This window comes from Leptodactylus fuscus, chromosome 5 (assembly GCF_031893055.1).
Source record: "Leptodactylus fuscus isolate aLepFus1 chromosome 5, aLepFus1.hap2, whole genome shotgun sequence".
Lineage (NCBI taxonomy): Eukaryota > Metazoa > Chordata > Amphibia > Anura > Leptodactylidae > Leptodactylus > Leptodactylus fuscus.
Genome location: NC_134269.1, coordinates 189,360,515 through 189,383,617, shown reverse-complemented (window position 1 = coordinate 189,383,617; position 23,103 = coordinate 189,360,515). Strand labels below are relative to the sequence as shown.

The following is a 23,103-nucleotide window of genomic DNA, read 5'->3' as shown; positions in this document are numbered from 1 at the left end:
GTAGTCTGATACTGCAGTCGTACTGACCAAGCTTAGACTGGCCCACAGGGGAGTAGCCGAATTTCCCAGTGGGTCCCTGACCTAAGAGGATCATCATTGGATGGCTGATATGGCAACTGGGCACAGAAGTAGGTGGACCACTATTCTCCCTCCTAGGCCCGGGCTCCTCGCTGTCACTGTGGGATCCCATCACCAATCATCTTGCTTACAAAACTAAATGGGCTATTATCTAAGGCAAGCACTAGGGAGCAGGCTAATAGTAAAAAATATATGGAGACATATAGGTCTAGATAAAAGCTGCATTTGTTTTATTCTATACTGAAGATCAACTTGAAGGTACATTAGAAATCTAAGGAGGTCTATCACTAAGTCAGAGTTAATGACTGGATAAGTGGAAAATTGCTCCTTTGGACAGTTTGTCACAACTTCCAGACTTCAATATTCTGCTATGTGGTACAACATAAGCCATTAAAATCAGGCATCAGATGGATTCTTTACCATTACAGTATAAACATGTTGAATATCCTACAGAATATCGTCTGCTACACTTTATTATTTAGTGGTTTTTAGAACTCCGATTAGTATTTGCCTCCTCTTTACCGACACCTTAAGATACTTGTTATAGAACCCTGACATATTCTTCAGAATTCAACGATAATCTAAGGCAGGGGTGCTTTTTCAGCATGTGAGCTCCTTTATAAACTGACCAAGGGATAAGATCTACTACCCACTTCTTGTGGGTGGGGCCTGGGTGGGGTGGGGGCGGGCCTGTGGGTGGGGCGTGCCGTGTCTGTGGGCGGGGATGGGCGGAGCATGAGAGCAGGAGACAGCGGCGTTCTATGGCCGCCCAGGGATCCCCGATGTCTGCTTGTTCACAGCACAGGCTGAGAGTTATCTCTGGACACTGGCAGGCTGAGAGTCATCTCCGGACACTTGCAGGCAGGGCCTGCAGACACCGGGGATCCCTGGTTGCATCCTGCGATCGACCCATACGTCCTTCGCAATCAACGTATTGGGCACCCCTGTTCTAAAATCAAGACAACCCATCCCATCCCAGTCTTTGCTATTAATGAAATTTTTCTAAAAACACATTTTTGTGGAGAACCTCTTTACCTCTGTGGGATGCTGCTTATTTTAGGAGCCAACAGCCAAAAAACATTGAGTGTCCTAGTCCCATAAGGACATTTTCTTACAGCTACATAGGACCTCAGTTATTTTTGTAGGTTGCTGACTATGTTGCTGACGGTTGTAGCCTCCATGATTTGGTTCGGTGACTTGTTATGTTATATTTTAATTACCCGAGGAGCAAAATAATTCAGACATTTTGGAATTTCCTATGAGACTGTATTGGAATGGAATGCAGGTATCCTTGGCTGGCTTCTTATGATAACGTCTTTATTCTCCACACCCCACATTGGTTTTATAGTTTTTTTTTTTTTCTCTTCATTTGGGTTTATTTATAAACTAGAACATTACTTGTGTGCTTATGCCAAACGCCTGTGTAATCTCACAGCCCCTTTCACTGGATAATTGCAGGGTGCTCTGGGCTCACGACAGGAGTCTTTTGATTGGCTCGAAAGGCCAGTAGGAGCTGCTAAAAATGTGCGCTATTTGTGGCCTATTCTCTACCATAATAATATAGCGTCCTACACACTTTATGTTTTTGAATTCATTGCTCATTGTCTGAAGTTGGCTGAAAAACAAATTAACACTTGTTTCGAGAGCCCGAGCTATTGGTGTACAGAATGCAGCTTTCTGCAGAAATATATTAATCCTAAAAATCCAAACTCGGGGATGTGATGTAGAATTTAAAGGGAATGTTCACTTTTGTTGCTTCTTCCCACAATATTATAAGGCCATCTTCATATCTGCGGTGGTATCTTGCGTTTGATGGCGATGGATACAAGCAGATTACCTTCCATTTGTATCCTTCTGTCTTTGAGATAAATGTAGAAAAAAAGATTTATTGCTTCTAGGGTTGAGCGATCGGGATGGGAAAAGATCGGAATTCCGACGCAATCTTTTCCAGCGGGATCGAGATCGGAGGTTATCTCAAGATCGGCTCAACCCTAAAAGTGACTTTTCCCATAGAGAAGCATTGACTAGGGTTGAGGATCGGGTTCGGAAAAGATCGGATTCTGATCGGCGATCGAGCAAATTTCACGATCGCGATCAGGATCGAGATCGGCTGGAAAATGATCGGAGATCGGATTTTAAAATCGATGCAGGAAGATGCATTTCACCAGGTTTGGGAGATTTGCCCACTCCTCTGTGAGTCCCCTCTTTTTGGAAGCCTCCAGGAGTGTTGACAAGGTATGATCCATAGGGAGTATGTTTTTCGTGCAAATCTGGACCCACTTTGGGAATACTAGCATCATGGTCATTGTTAGGATCACATCTTCCATCTTGTATTCTGTCAGCCATTTTGTAACCTTTTTCTTATATAAGCTTCATAAGGATGTCTGTTTAGAGTCTAAGAGACCCCTTTAGGGGATAAGACGTGTGGAATGTTGATGGTTGGGTTATAACTCCTTATCTGTTTGTGCTAGACTATTCATCTTTGAGGGTGGGTGTAGAAACCGGTTCAAATAACCTGTTGATCGTTAGCCCCAAGGCCGGAGCGGACCAGCATGTGATCATTATCTCTCTTGCTGTGATATACATCTAGAATTAGTGTAAGATGTTGGTTTACACATAAATATCTTAGATTCTTCATGTCATGAGAAAGGTCATCCCAGGTTGGAGTGTAATAATGAGATGCAGACCTTATCCAATAGTCATGTGCCACAGCTTATGTTATAACCAATCATGTCAAGTCCAACCTGCTTTTGTCTGTATAAATGCTACTCTCTGTAATAATAAATCAGAACTCACTTGATACACTATCAGCTGCGTGTGTGTGTGTGTGTGTGGCTTCTCCAGGCCCAATGGGTGGTATCCCATCTAGGCCTGTTAATTAATTATTTAATTTGGAACCCTGCAACATACTCTTATGAGGACAATTTGATGTCCCCTACAGTCATGATTATTCTGATGGATCGATTTCCCAACATAACCAATAAGAATATGTAGACCCCACTGACAGGGAAAGAAGAGTACTTGGACATTTTTGTTGGAATAGACTTGTTATAAATTCTGTTTTATTCAATTAAATATCTGCTTAGGAGTCCGGGGGGCGGTCCGACTCAGTGATTGACAACTTTTCCTGTACAGCTCTATATCCAGGGATAGCCACCAGTCACTGCTGTACTCCTAGGCATAGAATGAGCAGGATAAGATGTGAAGCAACTGGAAAAAAGGGTTAAAACTACTTTATTCAAAACCTTGATAAAAATAGATGTACGCACATCACAAAAAATCCTGCTGATGGGTATCGGGCCATGGATTGTCTTTACTCATAGCTCTGACACATGTTATGCTGAATCATTTCCAATATAACTCCCAATCTGCTCAAGAACTCCTGCTCCTTGCCACGCTGCCTGCAGAGATTACTTCGAAGAGATCCACTGGGGATCTATTGGGTTCAGGTGTTTTAAGGCAAAAATAACATTTCATAGTGCAAGTTTCCAGAAGTGTTAATAGGCCATACTGGGATGTGCCATACACATGTGTATTAGGCTGAGTCAGTTTTGAAAGAGTACACAGGAGTTTACAGGATACCAAATCTCACCGTCATGGTTTCTTTTTACTCCCATAAATCATACCTAACTGACTGAACTCAGGGGGTTTGGGATATCCCTAACAAAATTGCAAGAAACACAAAGATTGTGTAGTCAGAGAAACTAGATATTTTCTTGAATAACTTACTTCTTAATTTTACTCTTCTGTCCACTGGTATAATAGGGGCCACAGTGGTCTCAGCTGTGTCAGGGCAGAGGCTAGGGGGGCTCATAGGTCACCTCCATCACACTAGAGCAGAGTAAACTTCTTTGATCACTTTTCTGATTTCCTTTGATGGCATCCTGTACATACCGGTAGCAGATTTAATACCCCTGTCTTTTGGTGCACTGGAGTGAGAAATTTTATGATACACAGACTTCCACTGTCAGAAAGGAGAACATTTACCATTTAATTGCAAAAGTAGCTGAGGTTCAACAGCATATAGTCAAGGGGATTCTATGGAGGGGGATTTGTCATTAAATGAGGAATGATTTGGGATAGGAATGATGGGCATCTTGTGTATATGCACTGTCCACCATAATCTCCTGCAGACTCATGTACTGGGATTTCAGGAAAGTTGAGTAGTAACGTCCTTGTTCTCAGTGATGTTAGTCAAACCAAAAGGGCTACTTGCAAGAGCGTGACTTCATGAGACTCTCCAATCCCTCAACTTTATGTTATGGAATTACAAATTATTTTAATACACATTACAGAAACACTGGGCCATAGGAAGGGGATCATGTCGACACTCTCCACCTGCTCTATAAAGTACTGGTGTTAGTATTAAATCCAGCTGACAGATTACCATTAAATGTCTATCCCCAGGATTCACCATAAGTGTTTGCTCAATGAAGGTTCATCAATAATATCAGTACTAGGCATAGTCCCAATTATACGTATGGCAATTCAGTTGGCAAGAGTCTTAATGATCACTCAGACCCCTGTAGTACCTATTGAATACTAATGTCCAATTCTAAGACTAAGTCATCGTTGTTAAACCCATTAACAAAAAGTTGTGTACATGTATGTCAAGCTATGTGCTTGGTACAAACACTGTGAAAGCCTGGTTGTGACTGATGATGGTGTTTTTGGTAATTCTGCCTACTAAAAATAAATGAAATGCAATCAAAAATCATATGTACCCCAAAGGGATACCAATGAAAACTCATCCTGCAAAAAACAAGCCCCTACACAGCAATGTTGATGGAAAAATGAAAAAAAATTGCTTTCAGAACATGGAAAAACAAAATAAATTTTTATTTTAAAGTGTGTTTGGTCATAAATGGTAAAAAACAAATAAAAACTACTTTTACATGTTTGGTATCACCATAATCATGATACCGCACATAGGCTGGTGCAAAACTTATAACGCAAAAATCAATGATGGAATTACAGTTTTTTTCTACTCCTTCCCATAAAGTGTTAATAAAAGTTAATCAATAAGTTACATTTACCCATTGAAAATTACAACACATCCTGCAATAGGTCATTACAGGGTCAAATCACAGATAAAGCTTCAGGTGAATTCGATGCACCACCATGTTCTTTTGGACCAATGGTTTAGAGTCCCAGACATGCGGACTGTTGTATGCCTGTCTGCCCAGATAGATTTACTTCTGGCGATGTTCTATTCCTCATTGAAGCCGGAGCAATACATCTTGACTTCACTGCTACTTGTCAACTCTCCAAAGATGACTTGAGGTTCCCGGAAGTATGGATGACCCACCAGACTGTCACGTCCACTAGGCTGTTTATTATTTCATAAGAGAAGTGGTCATGTTATGTGCTGGTCACATCACAAAAAGACACAATTTAAAGTCTGTATTACTTCCAGAAACGGAGCGTGACTTTGCAGATGGGGACCAGACTTCCCCGAAAATCTCTAGGCTGTGCGAGCGGCTCACTGTTCTCCCAGAGATGCCTTCAAAAATATTGGTAAGTATTCTGCAGATGTGTCCACTGTCCAGTGCATGCACAGTGATGCGCAAGCGTACTGCCCTGGAATCATTGTAGATATGCCCATTCAATATGAGCAGCAGAAATTAGTCTACACTTACCAAAATAGCAGGGAGAATGGAACACCTTTTATGTTATGGAAATTTTTTACAGACCCTATTGTTGTGGCTATACCCCCCCCCCCCATCCCTTTTTCATGACATGGGCACTAAACATGCTGGCCAAGCCCCCTTTTTGGATGTGACCAGAATGTAACATACCCAAGTCGTGTACAAAGAGACGTGAGATGATTTTGTCCAGCCAGGGACATTTGGAAAGACACCTCTTTACCCAGGAGCCTGATGGACTCTCCAGGAGATTTGGCAAGTATCCATTACTCCAATATCCTCACCGAGTATTAGGGCCTAGGGGCAGACAGCCATACTATTGGCATATCTTAATCAATGGTCTATAAGGATATGCTGGTGGTTTACTGCTCCCTTACATGTTCCCTTTAAACCTCACATACCCCTGCTTCAACCTCCAGGCCCAGCCAATGGCCTCACCATGCAATGTTCTACGGTTACATCAATATGACCATGTTCTTTTGAAGGATTAGATTTCCTAGAGTCAACAGACCTTTAACAAACGCTATTTCTACTACAGCGGGGCAATGTTAAAAAAAATAAATAAAAATCATCATTTTTCAATTATTCGTTTCCATCCTTAAATTCCCACAGAGATGTTGCTCTGATGCCTTCCATAGAAAAAAGCTCATTACATTTAAAGGGTATTAAAAGAGGAAAATAATGAGGTTAGATTACTTATTACTGTGCAGTGTTAAAATGAAACAAATAATCTAAGAAGAAAAAGGGGGTAGCCGAGAAGTCTGGGAAATAAGATTTGCATGTAGACAATCCAATCATGTCAGCGTAATGAGTAGAGATAGAAAGGTTTACACCAGGGTTTTGTAGAGGTTCAGATTAAAATAACATAGGAAAAGATAGAAATGTATATAAATGCCCCTACTCTTGACGGTCTTTATGTTGGGTGATGCCCTGCGAGGTGCCCCTACCACCATGTGGTGTATAGTCAGGAAGAGTTGCTGCATTTTATATACTGCTAAATTAATACCAACATATAGAGACCAAATAACTCCATACATAAAGTAATCCAATGGCAGGAATCTAGTAAGACTGACATACTGTACGCCATTCTTAATCCATTCCTCCACTGGCGCCAACTACGCCTGAATTATTATAAGCCAGGTCAAGATGCCCCTGAAATGGCCCTCCATGGTCGCAGCCCCACTGAACCAATTTGGTAGAAAATGGTGATCTGGGTGCACTGTAATGCATCTTTGGCACACAGACCTTTTCTATGCCATATTTACACCCATGCACACTAGAAAACTGGCGTACATGGGCTTGTAAGATCCCTCCATTGTCTAGAGAATAATGCTACGCAAGTAAAGGGGTTTTATTGATATAGAAAAATAGAAAAAACAGGCTCACTGTATAGTTGTCATAGAGAAACCCATGGGGTGCACGACCACACGCCTTCGGGCTCACCAGGCTTGCTCTGTAAGTGGAAATATATGGAAATGGGAATAGAAGTAGTCCACACAGCTACAAAGGGCTTCTTAAAATGTAACTTTTAATGATCCATATAAAAATACAGTTCACAGTACAAAAAAACAAAAAAAGAAAAAGATGACTAAGAGGTAGTGGTACCTCGAAACGCGTCAGCGGTTGTTTTTATAGCACCATGTACGTTTTTTCCTGGGTTTTATTGATGGTTGATGCTTAGGATAGAGTTTCAGTATTAAATGTGTGGGGGTCTGACTATTGGTGGGGGCAGCAACCTCTGGAGTCGGCCCATTCATTTGAGCCTACTCCGGAGGGAGAAGCGGCGACTGTCGGAAGTCGCGAGAGTCGTGGCAAGTGGATTTTGGCCTCTCGTGTGAACTAACCCTAAGCTTCAGTATCTATTTTTTGCTGGACGATACACTAATACCATCCATTGCTCTTTGTAAACAACTTTGTGCAGGCCAACCATAGTATTCTTTAGTGGGCAAGATGTTGAAAAATATCCCTGCCCCCACAATCAATACTTGATCTCCTGAGTGAATTATATTACTAGCTCTATTTATGGCCTGTTATTTATATGTAGACGTCTTTAGGTTAAGTGTGCCCTCAATTTTCATTATTTTCCTTCTTTTTTTAAAAAAATTTGGATGTCCCATTTTTTTCTGAAATGGATATTTCTGCTGCCTAGAATGATATATAACTTATCATCATGACACGATCAGCCTATTCTCACCCTCTCAATACATGTCAAGACGCCAAAAACCCACAAACAGGGAACAAGATTTCTGATTCCATCTTCCCTTTACTACGCCCACATACTGAGACTCAGGGGAAGCTTTTTCATGAACATTTCCTTTATCTACATGTGGAGATGTACCGGATTGTCATACTGCCAGCAAGGGAAATCGACGGGTGCCTTAGAATTCTGCTCAAAACTTAAGCAAAGGAAGAGAAGTTGAAAGTTTTGAAACTTTTTGACAGTCACCTCACAGCTTCTATAAATTTATACTCTCACATTATATTTTTATGAGGCGTATATACCTTAGACATGTTACATTTGGGACATTTGTGGCCTTCAAGTGGTACGAAAAAGGCTTTTCATTGTCCAGGAGGTGTTATTTCTACCTAAAATCAAAATTTGATCTATGGATAATCCTAAAAAGGTCATTAGTTGTCCTCAGAGGGGCTGACTGCAATACCAGACACAATCCATCGACAGGCATGGCGCTATATCTGAGAAGCGGCCATGCTTTTCTATTCCTACACAACCCCATTAAAGTATGTGTCTTGTATGTAGAACTCTTTCCTAAATAAGTATCTGCTGGTACTCAAGCGATCCCTGTAGGTCTTCTCAAGCATGATCAATGAATGGATTACCAATAGAGGTGAACAAAATGGTTCAGACTGAACCAGATTCCTTTGTCACTCACAAACCACTATTATACTCTAGGGCGTGTTCAGACCTTAGAGAATAATAAGTAGAGGTGCAGAAACATAGATGGTTACACTCACCTACCCTTGTCTCTCCTGGGTATCTTTGTGGCCTCCTGCGCTCTGTTTAGGGCCTCTTGCAGCCTCCTTGGTGACATCACAACACTTGAATCAAAGTTTTATGACATCAGCGAACCACATCAAGGCCTCAGCAGTTTCCCTCGGAGACGTGACATCACCCATGAGGCTGTAAAAAGCCAGAGGGAATCTGGAAGTCCCACAGATGCCCAGGAAAGGCGAAAGAAGGTGAGCGTAAATATTTTTTAATGTTTCCTCACCTCCATTTATATAAGGGAACCCCCAGAGCGTAATAAAAGATCTTCTGGTTCATGAGCAGAAAGTTCAACCCAAAACAAATCTTTGGACTTAACTACCCTAACCCAAAACGAAACAAATCTTCAGTGGTTTGCCCATCTCTAGTGATCACGTCCAAGAGCTACTCTTTACAGTGACTTCCTGGGAACCTCCTTTTACGTCCACCATAAACTATGACCAAACTGGGCCTAGGGAACGATAGGACAATCCATTTAAAAGTAAAACACGTGAACTGTTATCATGTATGTGAAATTTACCACTTTGATGCCTTAGAAGTGATTGACATTCTTGACCTTAGAGGCATCTAGAAGGACACATTTGAGTATTTTTGCCTTAAACGGATGGTTTTTACTAACAATAAAGGGGCAGAAAACTGTGGTTGTCCACATCCTGGTGCATGGAGCTTAATAATATTCCTAATGGTGCACATATGTCACTTAAGGTAAATGAAAGACTAAATAACCTACCTGTACTCAATCATCAGATACCATGACAATTTCCACTATATAGAGCGAAAGTGCAAACATATATAGCCTTTAGCTGTATACTGCTCCCCAGGGCCCGGGGAGCTTTGACCTGGTTCTAGCTGGCCACTTTCCCAACAACTTGATTGCAAGTACAGCCTGGCAGCCATTAATTGGTGAGTCACATGTAGCTATGACATATTGCAAGCCGAGGCCAATTGACGGCCAAAGCGGTAGCTATGACATATTGCAAGCCGAGGCCAATTGACGGCCAAAGCGGACCCTTGACTAATGCTTCCTCTCAATGGGATTGCCATGTCCTAGAAATATACGGAATTTCTTTTTCTGCAATTGACCTTTACTCTTTATTTTTCAAAGGTCTTATGAATCTTTGTCACCGTGGTTCAAGTCAATAGCTTGAGATTTCCAAGGTCTCCAACCCTTCTTGACACCACAATTATTTAGCGCATTGGAGGCTCCAAGAATATTCCCAGCATTTCTGATACTTATTACCTTATTGACAGAACAGATCCCACTATATTGGGTAGATAATGATGTAAATTAGCTTTCCTCCAGAAAGGAAAAAAACAAAAAATTAGACAATCCAAAAACTAATCCAAAGAGATAGAGATATCAAATTGTAGATGGTTGTCATCAGTACCATAGAAGAACGATAGGGGAAAAGCCAAAGGTTTCTAGAAATTATATAGGGAATCAGTCAGTCAGTACATGCAGAAGACGGAAACCTGAGAACGGACTGCCGAACGCTCGTGTGAACCCAGCGTTAGTGGTGTTATTTATAGAGGTGTTATGTTCTATTTCAATCTCTATAGAGTTGTTATCATCTATTGTTATCTGTTTGTGATGTAATTGAGGTGACTGTTACAAACAAAACCTCTGCAGTTTTGGCAGAGTTTAGACTATTATTAGGCTTAGTGGCTATAGCAAATATTGCAGGATTTAGAACTTTTCTTTTTAAATGTAGACATGGCAAATAAAAAAAAAACATATAATAAAAAAAAAATTAAAATTATGTTTAACATAAAAATTTCAAAGTTCAAAAAATAGGCAATTTTCTTGTGTCAATTATGCCTGTGGAAACACTGGCGGTTTCCCTATAGGTATAGTAGGGGTGGAAAGTCCGCAGAGGAAAACTCTGCAAAAATACAATGAATAACACTGTGGGAAAAAAAACGCAATGCATTTCCGCCACATTTTTTTCCACGTAGTGTTTTTTTGCTGTATTTTGCTACGTGGGGCCTTATCCATAGACTGAAAAATACACAGCAAAATCAGCAACAAAAAATGCGTTTCCACAACATGGGGCCTCAGACTTAGCCTAAGGTTCCATTTAGCCGGTCACTGCAAGTAAAAATCTTGTAGAAATGCTTTGAGGTTTTTCTTGCAGAGCTTTTTACAGAAAGGAAACCTCTGCAAACTTCCATTATTCGTATAGGGAATCCACCAAAGTTTCCGTAGATATAATTGAGACGCTGTGGTTTTCAAAACCGCAACAGTTTTGGAAATCACATCATGTCCGCTATGTGTATTTTTCTGTAGTGTGTCTAGCGAATCCCATCCACTCTGCAGAGACTATAAAACGCTGCATTTTTGTCTTCAGTATTTACGACACATGGAGCACCGGCCTTAGGCTAATGCCCCACTGGGCAGAAACGCAGCGTTTTTGGGCATTGCGGAAACGCAGCGAGAAAAAACACTGTGTTTTACAGTACCAGCATGGTGAATGCAAATTTGCCTAATCCTAGCCCCACACTGCGGGAAAAAAACACTGCGGAAATGCTGCGCTTTACAAAAACGCAGCATGTTAATTATAGTTGCGCAAACGCTGAGTTTTTCTCTCCATAGATTTCTATGGAAAGTGTGAAAACCGCAGCAAAAAAGGCAGCATAATAGATGCGTTGTGGAAACTCCGCAGAAATGCCACGGAAAAGCATCAAAATCCACAGACAAAAACTCACTGTTTCGCTTGGTTGAGGCTAAGGCCCCAGAGGCCGGAACCACCGTGCTAAAGCGCTGCGGGAACAACCGCGGCGTGAACGCATTGCGGTTCTTCCCGCAGTGCTTTGAACAGAAAGTTCACGGAATTTTCCTCCGCGGACTTTCTGTCACAATTATAACTATGGGAAAGCCGCTGGCGTTTCCGTAGATATAATTGACATGTGCGATTTTCAAAACTGTGACGTTTTGGAAATCACAGCGTGTCTGCGCTGCGATTTTTTCCACAAAGTGGACATGGGATTCGCATGGGCATGGGATTCGTACTTTGCAAGTACTGTAAAACGCTGTGATTTTTCCCGCGGTGTTTCCGGTCCACGGAGCCTCGGCCTAAATAGCAGAGAACCATGATTCCTTAGGATTTTCAACATATCCTTTCAATTACCTTTATTGCACATGAGAAACTCAAGCAAAAACGCGATGAAAAACTCAACAGAAAACTCATATGAGTTTCCGCAGCACAAAACTGAAAAACGCATGTACATGTGTGGTTTTTGCCGTGACAGAAAATGCAGCTTTTTCTCTGTGGTTTTTTATGCTGCATTTCCGGCCCGTGGGGCCCGGCCTAAAGTAGGTTTCCTTTAATTTGGATCACTAGGAAAACTGAGGTCGCAGTTGTTCACAGGTGTTTGATCCAAAGTGGTGAGACACAAAACATGAAATCTTTATGGACACTTAAATCTGATTTGCATAATAATTTGGAACACGATGTAAGCTATGGATATGTCCTGCATCAATAAAGTGAAAAATCGTCCATCAATTCCGGAAGACCTGGTAATCCAGCAAACACTGACATAGCGCCCCTGCTGGACTAGCAAGGGAACTGATTGAGTTTCCCGATCAGGGTGTCTTGTCTTCCCTGCAGAAACATAGAACATAGAGTCCGGCGTTAGGGGGAGTTCACACGGAGTAACGTGCCGCGTGATTTTGCGGCCGCAAAATAATGCGGTGTTTACGATCCACGCTCCCATTGAAATCAATGGTAGCGTATACGGCCCGCAATATCTCACATGGCGTATACGTGCCACATCACGCGGCACGTTACTCCGTGTGAACTTACCCTTAGAGTCATTCTGACTAATGGTTAGTTACTCCGAAATATGGAGCACAGATGAAAGGTGCTGTTTATAAGGAGCTGTATTCCTAATGTACCATCACTCATATAGAGGAGACTGGAGATGTGCGCTGCCTCGGTGATGACGCCTTCAGGTCTCCATGGCACCCGGTCATCGCCATACACCGTGAATCATGAAACACAGAGAACAATCAGTTTACTTCTCCTTAGCACTAAAAGACGTCTCAGCATAACTACCTCAGTCTGCCAGCGTTCATTAGAAAAAAATGCAGTAAGTCGGCAGACACTTCATCCAGTATCCTTTTTTATTAGGTTCTCTGCTGTGGGGAGATTGGTATCAAGTGTCCTGCTGGATGATGAACACAGTCACTCCCAATCACTGCAGGGTGATAGGTGCGCAGCATGCAGCCAAAATCCCCCATGGATGTTTATAGCCTGCCGGTGACTCCATTATAACATGTGCCCTTGTGTTTCTGCCAACCTGCCCTTTCTATTTGGTCACTGGCTGGTGAGATCATACCAGTAGATTCCAGTAAACTATTACTGGTTACTGTATATAGTCAGTGATGGTAAAATCTTCCTGGAAACAAGCTTCTGTTGACAGATTTATCATAACATCAGGCCTGGTTCACATCTGTGTTCGATATTCCATCCAGGGAGTCCTTTTGGGGACCCCCGAATGGAATACTGAACGCATTAAAAAACGGTGAGCAATGAAAGCACACGGACCCCATAGACTATAATGGGGTCCGTGTGTTTTCTGCGCGGTGTTCACACGAGTCATGCGTAGAGGAAAGTACTTCAAGAACTACTTTTCTCACCAGGCACCGCACGAATACAGTACCTGCAATGTGGATGGGATTCTGGCTCTTTGCACATTGCAGAAAAATACTCGCAGTGGATATGCTGCACTTGCAAAATTTGAAATGATGAAGTCACAGCTTACTTACACCCCTCTCCCTATCCAGAGCCTGTCTAGAAAACTCTCCCATAAACCTCACTGAGTCAGCTCCAATTTATTGTTATTGTAGAGTAGAAGAGGGCTTTGCAGGCTTTAGTTCCCCTTTAACATGTACCCTTCTCGAAATTACCACACATGACAATTACTGAAACTCTTTAGTGGACCGAGTCGGCCACGGCTTTAATAGAAAAGATCTCTTAACATCACAGACTTCAATATTATCAACCGCAGATCACCTATGGGCAAGTCTGCTGTGCCGCCCCGGCTCGGCCTCTGTGGATTTACGGTGCGAGTAGGCCCGACATCAGGGGTGGCTGCGCCTTGAAAAAGGGGAGTTTTAAGCAAAAATGAATTAAAGAAAAATAAAAGTTTGTCGTGACGCCAGTTGGGGTTTCGGCTTGAGGTGAAGCCGGGCACTGTAGACAGGGCCTCTGGGAATAGGTGGTGATGCAGTGCCAGATGTTATACCCTCCCCAACCAGGGCAGGTCCCAGGGCCAGATGATATAGGTGAAGAAGGGGAGATTTCCAGGAGGAGTAACGGGAGGATCGATGAAAGAATACATTCCAGACAGGGGTTAACCAAACACTTACAGTTTACTTCTGTAGTCAGCAGGAGATAACAGATGTTACAGGAGGGTTCACCTTGCTCCAGTATATTGAGATGCCAGTCTTCCCTTTTACCACTAGTATGATTCAGCCTTCCACTGCTGCTCACACTCTCTAATAGATTTCCTCTGGTCCTGGGTTCCAGGAGCTCAGAGGTTAAGTACAACTGGGTAGATCCCCCTTCTGGACAGCAGGTAACGCGAGTTCTTTGGGATGCTGGATGCAGACACTCACCCAACTCTGTATGTTACTGAGCCTCCAGGAATCTTGCATTCACTAGGCCTCGGTCCAGTGAGTTTCTCAATGTTCTCTGTGTTTCTCACACTCAGGGGTGAACCTGCCTTTTTCGCTGCCCGAAGCGGACGACAGAAAGCCGCCCCCCCTCCCCCCGGGAGGAGGGGGCGGGGCGGAGCAAAGGGGAGCGGGGTGGAGTAAAGGGGGCGTGGCGGAGCAGCGTTAGCAGGCAGAGAGCAGGCATGGAGAGGACCTGCTCTCTGCCTGAGCGTGAGGGTAGGCCACTGGAGCAGCTCTGCGTCCACAGGGCCTCCCCAATCCACCGCTCGGTGACGGTGACGCTAAGCCAGTCCAGGACAGCTTGTCCTGGACTGGCTTAGGTAAGCAAAAATCCTGCCCTCCCCGTGGCTCTGGCATAGCGCCGCCTGAAGCAGTCGCTTCAGGTCGCCTCATGGGAGGGGCAGCGCTGCTCACACTAGTTAGGAATTGATGGTCCTAAGACTGCAGCAACCGCGCCTGCACGGTCTAACCTCTGCAGGTCCACGGCCTACTCACTGCTGCTTCTCACACCATGAGGCTGCAGCACACACTGCACCTCCACACACCTCTCCTCTCTCCTGCACTCTCTGACCTGGAACTCAAAGAAAGGCTCCAGTCTGTAGCTCCACCCCTCTTCCTAAAGGGGCAGTGTCTGTGGAACTGTGTATGCTAATAGGTTGCCTGGATCTCACTATACCTTCACAGTACAGTACACAGTATAGATCACATAAGATGACATTTGTAGTGACCCACTCTGTGGGGCGCTACACTGCCTCCATTCCTGCCAAACTCGGTTTATACCGCAGGCTGTGACTTAACACTTTACTTCGACAAAAAGAATAAAAATCATTATAAACAGGAGCACAGGAATGCATAGCCAATGCACTGAGCCCCATGCACAACCAGCTGAAAATCCCTTAATAGTCAGTTATTGAGAACACCTTGAAACAGCACTTCCCTAGCAAAGAAGAGGAGGGAGAGCCAGAAAGAGGTCGGACCAGTGGCGTAAGTAACCATGTATCCCCTTATGGTCCATTCACATGGAGGAAAATAGCGCTTTATTTGGCGCTGAATTGATCATGCTGAAAAAAAAGCCTCCCATTGATTTCAATGGGTTCCACTTACCTTTTTTTTCCCCACTAGCTATTGGGAAAAAAAAGGTAGCGGCACCTATTGAAGTCAATGGGAGGCTTTTTTTTCAGCATGGAAAATTCAGCACCAAATAAAGCGCCATTTTCCTCCCTGTGAATGGGCCATAAGATGATACCAAAATTCTCGCCTCCTCCTGAGCTGGGAGGGGGAATAAGGGGAAGAGACTTATAGGAAATCTGAAATATCCCCCTAAACTCTATGATGTACACCGCCGCTAACTAGATCAAATAGACAATCACCCCCAACTAGGTGATATAGTGGGAAATGGGGGTAACCTAACCATGGCCCCATATAACGCACTGCCACGACCAGAACGTTTACCCTATATAGTTTAACCCAGATTAGTAAAATTGCCAAAAATAGAATAAAAAAAACTGCTACCTAAAAATAAAAGCACATTATAAAGATGTGATAAACTGCAATATTTCTGTGATGTGATAAACTGCAATATTTAGTTTTAATAGATCCATTTTTAAACATTGGTGACACATTTTAGGCTAAGACCCCACGGAGCGGCCACAGTAAAAAGCACTGTGGGAAAAAGAGTGGCAGCAATATATCACGTTTTTTCCCGCAGCGCTTTTCACAGAAATTTCACAGAGGTCTCCTCTGCAGATTTCTGCTTCCATTACATCTATAGGGAAACCGCCCGCCCCGCATTTCCGTAGATATACTCGACCCGTTGCAATTTCCAAAATCACGTATTTTTCCATAAGGTGTGGTTAGAATTCACTAGAATGACTGTAAAACACTGCCGTTTTTTGTGCAGCTACGGCATGTGTAGCCCTGGCCTTAAGCACATTTACTGACCTCCATGCTGTTCCCACCGCACTCTGCTGTTCTTGTATGGAGGGAGAGGGGTGCTGTGTTTCCCTATTGAATATTTTTATTACCCAGGATCTCCTCTACATATCTGTGGAAGTACCTGACATGATATCGTATATGTTGATGCATTCATTCCATAATGCGCTGCTTTCCCACCTCGCGGTATTATAATAATATCACAATACAAATAGATTTATTTCCAGAATTTCCATTGCACATAGAAGGAATTTATTCCCCGGGGTTTTTTCTTCCTATAGCCACTGGCAATAAATTGACAGATATTGATTTTCTCATGCGAAAATGTTATTTGTGCCCGGGCTGTGCCTTCCTCTCCCCTCCGCTGACGCGCGGGGTAATCTTATTTCCGTACTTCAGATTATGTATAGGGATTACAGAGATAAGGTTTAGTGAGGCTTGGGAAATTAAAACAATGACTCCAATCAAATGCATATCACAAGATGCTTAAGGAGCGGACATGGGCAGAGCAAGACAAGATCCGGATGAATGATTTACAATGAAATGAGAGCATCCAAGATGGTAATAACCCCTTTACTGCGTTTATGTAATAATCTCGCACATATTAAATGTGTCTTGTATCACACACTGAGGGTGGATCTAATGGGGTGTAATAAAGTACTGACTTGATGTAACCACTTGAGGGACTAATAATAGGCTCCCTGTTTAAACTAGCGCTAGGTTCACACCTGCATTGGGGTTTCCGCTCTTTGGGTTTGCTTTGAGACCAAAAAAACGAAAAGCAAATCCTCGAATAGTCATCGAACACAAAGGTGTTGGGGTGGTCCGTCTACCTATCTGTTAGTATTCTATCGTGGCTGCTAGCTGACCTTTATTTGGAGACATGACTTCAGGTATTTGACTGATTGCCTTATAGGAGCTATTTGTATTTTGTATGTACATAGCTTTGGCTGCATTGTAGTGTGATTACATATGTAACCTATATTCCTTATTGATGGGAGCAATATCTATGTAGTTTACCTCACACTTTACATATTGTATTTGTCTCCTCCTATATGTCCTCAGCTATTTATGCTATAATTACAAAATATTAGTATACAGTTATACATCTATAGGGACATATTTTTGGAGGGGTGTTTTCTTGCCAACAGTATTTTATGGTTGGCACTAGAGATGAGCGAACAGTGTTCTATCGAACACATGTTCGATCGGATATCAGGGTGTTCGCCATGTTCGAATCGAATCGAACACCGCGTGGTAAAGTGCGCCAATAACAGCGCAGGGGAGGTGGGACAGGAACTACGACACCGGGGGCATTGAAAAAAATTGGAAAAAGTAATTGGCTGCCGAAATCAGGTGACCTCCATTTTAGACGAATAGTGGATTTCAAATCCGGGTCATATGAGAATGTGAACTTTGTGACTATGAGACAGGGATAGCTGTACAGGCAGGGATAGCTAGGGATAACCTTTATTTAGGGGGGAATGTTATTAAAAATAACTTTTTGGGGCTCTATCGGGTGTGTAATTGTGATTTTTGTGAGATAAACTTTTTCCCATAGGGATGCATTGGCCAGCGCTGATTGGCCGAATTCCGTACTCTGGCCAATCAGTGCTGGCCAATGCATTCTATTGGCGTGATGAAGCAGTGCTGAATGTGTGTGCTTAGCACACACATTCAGCTCTACTTCATCGGGCTAATAGAATGCATTGGCCAATCAGCGCTGGCCAATGCATTCTATTAGCTTGATGAAGCAGAGTGTGCTACATCAGAGCCGAGGGTGCACTAGAACCCCTGTGCAAACTCAGTTCACGCTAATAGAATGCATTGGCCAGCGCTGATTGGCCAATGCATTCTATTAGCCCGATGAAGTAGAGCTGAATGTGTGTGCTAAGCACACACATTCAGCACTGCTTCATCACGCCAATACAATGCATTAGCCAGTGCTGATTGGTCAGAGTACGGAATTCGGCCAATCAGCGCTGGCTCTGCTGGAGGAGGCGGAGTCTAAGGTCGGACCTGAATAGAGACTGGTGTGGAGCGATCTTAGACTCCGCCTCCTCCAGCAGAGCCAGCGCTGATTGGCCGAATTCCGTACTCTGGCCAATCAGCACTGGCTAATGCATTGTATTGGCGTGATGAAGCAGTGCTGAATGTGTGTGCTTAGCACACACATTCAGCTCTACTTCATCGGGCTAATAGAATGCATTGGCCAATCAGCGCTGGCCAATGCATTCTATTAGCGTGAACTGAGTTTGCACAGGGGTTCTAGTGCACCCTCGGCTCTGCTACATCAGATTGCTACATCTGATGTAGCAGTGCCGAGTGTGCATCAGATGTGTAGTTGAGCAAAACTGACTCAGCACTGCTAAGTCTCTGCATTCGCATAGGAATGCATTGGCCAGCCTTCGGCCAATCAGCGCTGGCTCTGCCGGAGGAGGCGGAGTCTAAGGTCGGACCTGAATGGAGACTGGTGTGGAGCGATCTTAGACTCCGCCTCCTCCAGCAGAGCCAGCGCTGATTGGTCGAGTTCCGTACTCTGGCCAATCAGCACTGGCCAATGCATTTCTATGGGGTAAAGTTAGCTTGCGAAAATCGCAAACTGACAGGGATTTCCATGAAATAAAGTGACTTTTATGCCCCCAGACATGCTTCCCCTGCTGTCCCAGTGTCATTCCAGGGTGTTGGTATCATTTCCTGGGGTGTCATAGTGGACTTGGTGACCCTCCAGACACGAATTTGGGTTTCCCCCTTAACGAGTTTATGTTCCCCATAGACTATAATGGGGTTCGAAACCCATTCGAACACTCGAACAGTGAGTGGCTGTTCGAATCGAATTTCGAACCTCGAACATTTTAGTGTTCGCTCATCTCTAGTTGGCACTATTGTAGCCTTGCTATATTTATACAAGTGTTATTCTATGCTACTATACTTACCTTTATTCATCTTACATGGTCTAGCATAAGAACCCACGTTCTTTATTCTAGGTGTCTATCTGTGTATGTCTTTGGCTTAAATCCATCTGCCCTGCTGTACATTATTGTTTTTAATAATAATCTGCTATTTAATGTGTAATAAAATATTTGATACATTTTTTATATATATTGGTTGATTATTGTCTTCTTGCATTAGCTTGTGCTTTTTCCATGTGGTACTGTGAAGTCTTTTCGGGCTATTTTCTTGCAAGAGTGTTATGTGAGGTTTCTGTGTATGTAATGGTGTAACAAAGGTGAACCTAGCCTAAGTAGGATCTTGCCATAATGGTGGAGGGGTAGCTGCTGCACCAAGGCACTGGCATAAGGAGGGTTCAAAGGGCCCTTTGCCACATAAGGATGCACCAGCACTATAAATGGCATATGGTACGTTCATACCCTGTTACAATTTTGCATTTGAGCTTGGCGCTGCATGCTACGCCTCTGAGACTACACACGCTAAGGTGACATACACATTAGTAGATATGCAAACCTTGCAGGATTCCTTTTGTGAATGCTTGTGAAGTTTTTCCACTTGTTTAGTTTCAGGCTGAATTTCTTATTATACACCAAGGTCTCTCCTGACCCTAGAGTACAATAAGTGAAGGCGCAGGGAATAAGCACATATATGCACCTTCCCTCACCTCGCTTGGCTTCCCTTGCAGCATTTGGGTCCATTTCAGTCATCTTTTGGCCTCTTGCGGCCTTCTGGATGATGTCATGGTTCTGTGATTGGGCCTCAGTGGTCCCCTGGGGCCTGTGACATCATCCAAGAGGCCAGGAGAGGCCAGAAAAAGACTGACGAAGAATTTAAGAGAGCCCAGGAAAGATAAGGGAAGTTGAGGATCAATGTCCATTATGTTTCTTTACCTCCCTTGAAGAGACCCCACAGTATAATAGTGATTTGTGGATGGTGGACCCCAAAACTTTCGGGTTCGTCGATACTGAAACTTTTGAAAAATATGGATCAAAATTGGGTCATTCGGAACTAGTTTGCTTATCTCTACATTCTATTTGCTTTCCTATTAAACTAGCACTAGGGCACTTGAGAGGTTGACGGAGATTAGAATTAGGGTTTTCCTTTTTCTGGAAACAGCGCCAATCTTATACATGGGCTGTGTGTGCTATTGCAGTTCAGTCCATTTTAGAATAGCAAACCCTCTTTTTCTATCTCCGAAATCCTTTTATGTTGTGAGACCCATTAAGGGCCACAGCCAATCTGAATGCATTCTTTGTACAGCGCCACAGAATATGTTGGTACTGGGCCACACGGTGGCTCAGTGGTTAGCACTGCAGCCTTGCAGCACTGGAGCCCTGGTGTTCAAATCCCACCAAGGGCAAAAAACCATCTGCAAGGAGTTTATATGTTCTCCCCGTGTTTGCATGGATTTCCATCCCATATTCTAAAAGACATACTGATAGGGAAAAATGTACATTGTGATCTCTATATGGGGCTCACAATCTACATTAAAAAAAAAAAGAATATGTTGGTACTATATGAAATATTAATGATTATAAGTGATGCATTTCGGTTTACTCAGTTGCATAGTTTACACTCCTGCCCTCAATGGCATTTTTAGAGTTAAGTTTAAAACACTGTCACGTTTTTCGCAGCCTATTCCTAGAGGTAACACCTTGCATCTCGCGCATTATTTCCCTCCGTTCCTGGAAATAATAATATGGTGTGCCAACTTGTGACAACTACAATCATTTTAGCCGCACCCTGTAATAGAAATTTCCCCGAGACTCAGTGGAGAATGTCCGCGCTAAGGGTTGGTGTTTTGTAGAACAAGGAAACATTATGGCACTATAGTACTTAGATATTGGCAAATATTTCACTATGTAATAGCTAGCCAGGACTGTAACATGATGGGGAAGGGGCATAGCTTTATAATGGGGCATAACTTTATAATGGGGCATAACTTTATAATGGGGCATAACTTTATAATGGGGCATAACTTTATAATGGGGCATAACTTTATAATAAGGCATAGCTTTATAATGGGGCATAACTATATAATGGGGCATAGCTTTATAATGGGGCATAACTATATAATGGGGCATAGCTTTATAATGGGGCATAGCTATGCTTGCTCACTTGGTCATAGGATGACTATATGATATAACATGAAAATATAACTACCAGCCTAACAGTTGTATGGAGTCCAGCTGGGTGGGGGCACATACCTCATTTTAAAAGACCCCCAGAGGTAAGACCTAGATAGTTACTACTGTAGAAGGTGATGGGTATAATATAGAGATAATCCTTCTATTCCCTGCTCATGTTTCTAATAGTAGACTAGGGGTCCCATTACATACCTTGCTGTTGGGCCCTAGTATGCCCCATAGGTCTTTATTAGAGATGAGCGAACAGTGTTCTATCGAACACATGTTCGATCGGATATCAGGGTGTTCGCCATGTTCGAATCGAATCGAACACCGCGTGGTAAAGTGCGCCAAAATTCGATTCCCCTCCCACCTTCCCTGGCGCCTTTTTTGCACCAATAACAGCGCAGGGTAGGTGGGACAGGAACTACGACACCGGGGGCATTGAAAAAAATTGGAAAAAGTCATTGGCTGCCGAAATCAGGTGACCTCCATTTTAGACGAATAGTGGATTTCAAATCCGGGTCATATGAGAATGTGAACTTTGTGACTATGAGACAGGGATAGCTGTACAGGCAGGGATAGCTAGGGATAACCTTTATTTAGGGGGTAATGTTATTAAAAATAACTTTTTGGGGCTCTATCGGGTGTGTAATTGTGATTTTTGTGAGATAAACTTTTTCCCATAGGGATGCATTGGCCAGCGCTGATTGGCCGAATTCCGTACTCTGGCCAATCAGTGCTGGCCAATGCATTCTATTAGCTTGATGAAGCAGAGTGTGCACAAGGGTTCAAGCGCACCCTCGGCTCTGATGTAGCAGAGCCGAGGCTGCACAAGGGTTCAAGCGCACCCTCGGCCGAACTCTGGCCAATCAGCACTGGCTAATGCATTGTATTGGCGTGATGAAGCAGTGCTGAATGTGTGTGCTTAGCACACACATTCAGCTCTACTTCATCGGGCTAATAGAATGCATTGGCCAGCGCTGATTGGCCAGAGTACGGAATTCGGCCAATCAGCGCTGGCTCTGCTGGAGGAGGCGGAGTCTAAGATCGCTCCACACCAGTCTCCATTCAGGTCCGACCTTAGACTCCGCCTCCTCCAGCAGAGCCAGCGCTGATTGGCCGAATTCCGTACTCTGGCCAATCAGCACTGGCTAATGCATTGTATTGGCGTGATGAAGCAGTGCTGAATGTGTGTGCTTAGCACACACATTCAGCTCTACTTCATCGGGCTAATAGAATGCATTGGCCAGCGCTGATTGGCCGAATTCCGTACTCTGGCCAATCAGCACTGGCTAATGCATTGTATTGGCGTGATGAAGCAGTGCTGAATGAGTGTGCTTAGCACACACATTCAGCTCTACTTCATCGGGCTAATAGAATGCATTGGCCAATCAGCGCTGGCCAATGCATTCTATTAGCGTGAACTGAGTTTGCACAGGGGTTCTAGTGCACCCTCGGCTCTGCTACATCAGATTGCTACATCTGATGTAGCAGTGCCGAGTGTGCATCAGATGTGTAGTTGAGCAAAACTGACTCAGCACTGCTAAGTCTCTGCATTCGCATAGGAATGCATTGGCCAGCCTTCGGCCAATCAGCGCTGGCTCTGCCGGAGGAGGCGGAGTCTAAGGTCGGACCTGAATGGAGACTGGTGTGGAGCGATCTTAGACTCCGCCTCCTCCAGCA

The 23,103-nt window shown here is 43.5% G+C and overlaps 1 protein-coding gene across 4 annotated transcripts in view; it reads left to right on the top strand.

The window, feature by feature from the left end:
• GRIA1 (glutamate ionotropic receptor AMPA type subunit 1) overlaps nucleotides 1-23,103 on the top strand; it is a 249,225-nt gene that overhangs the window by 26,388 nt on the left and 199,734 nt on the right. The window lies entirely within an intron of this gene.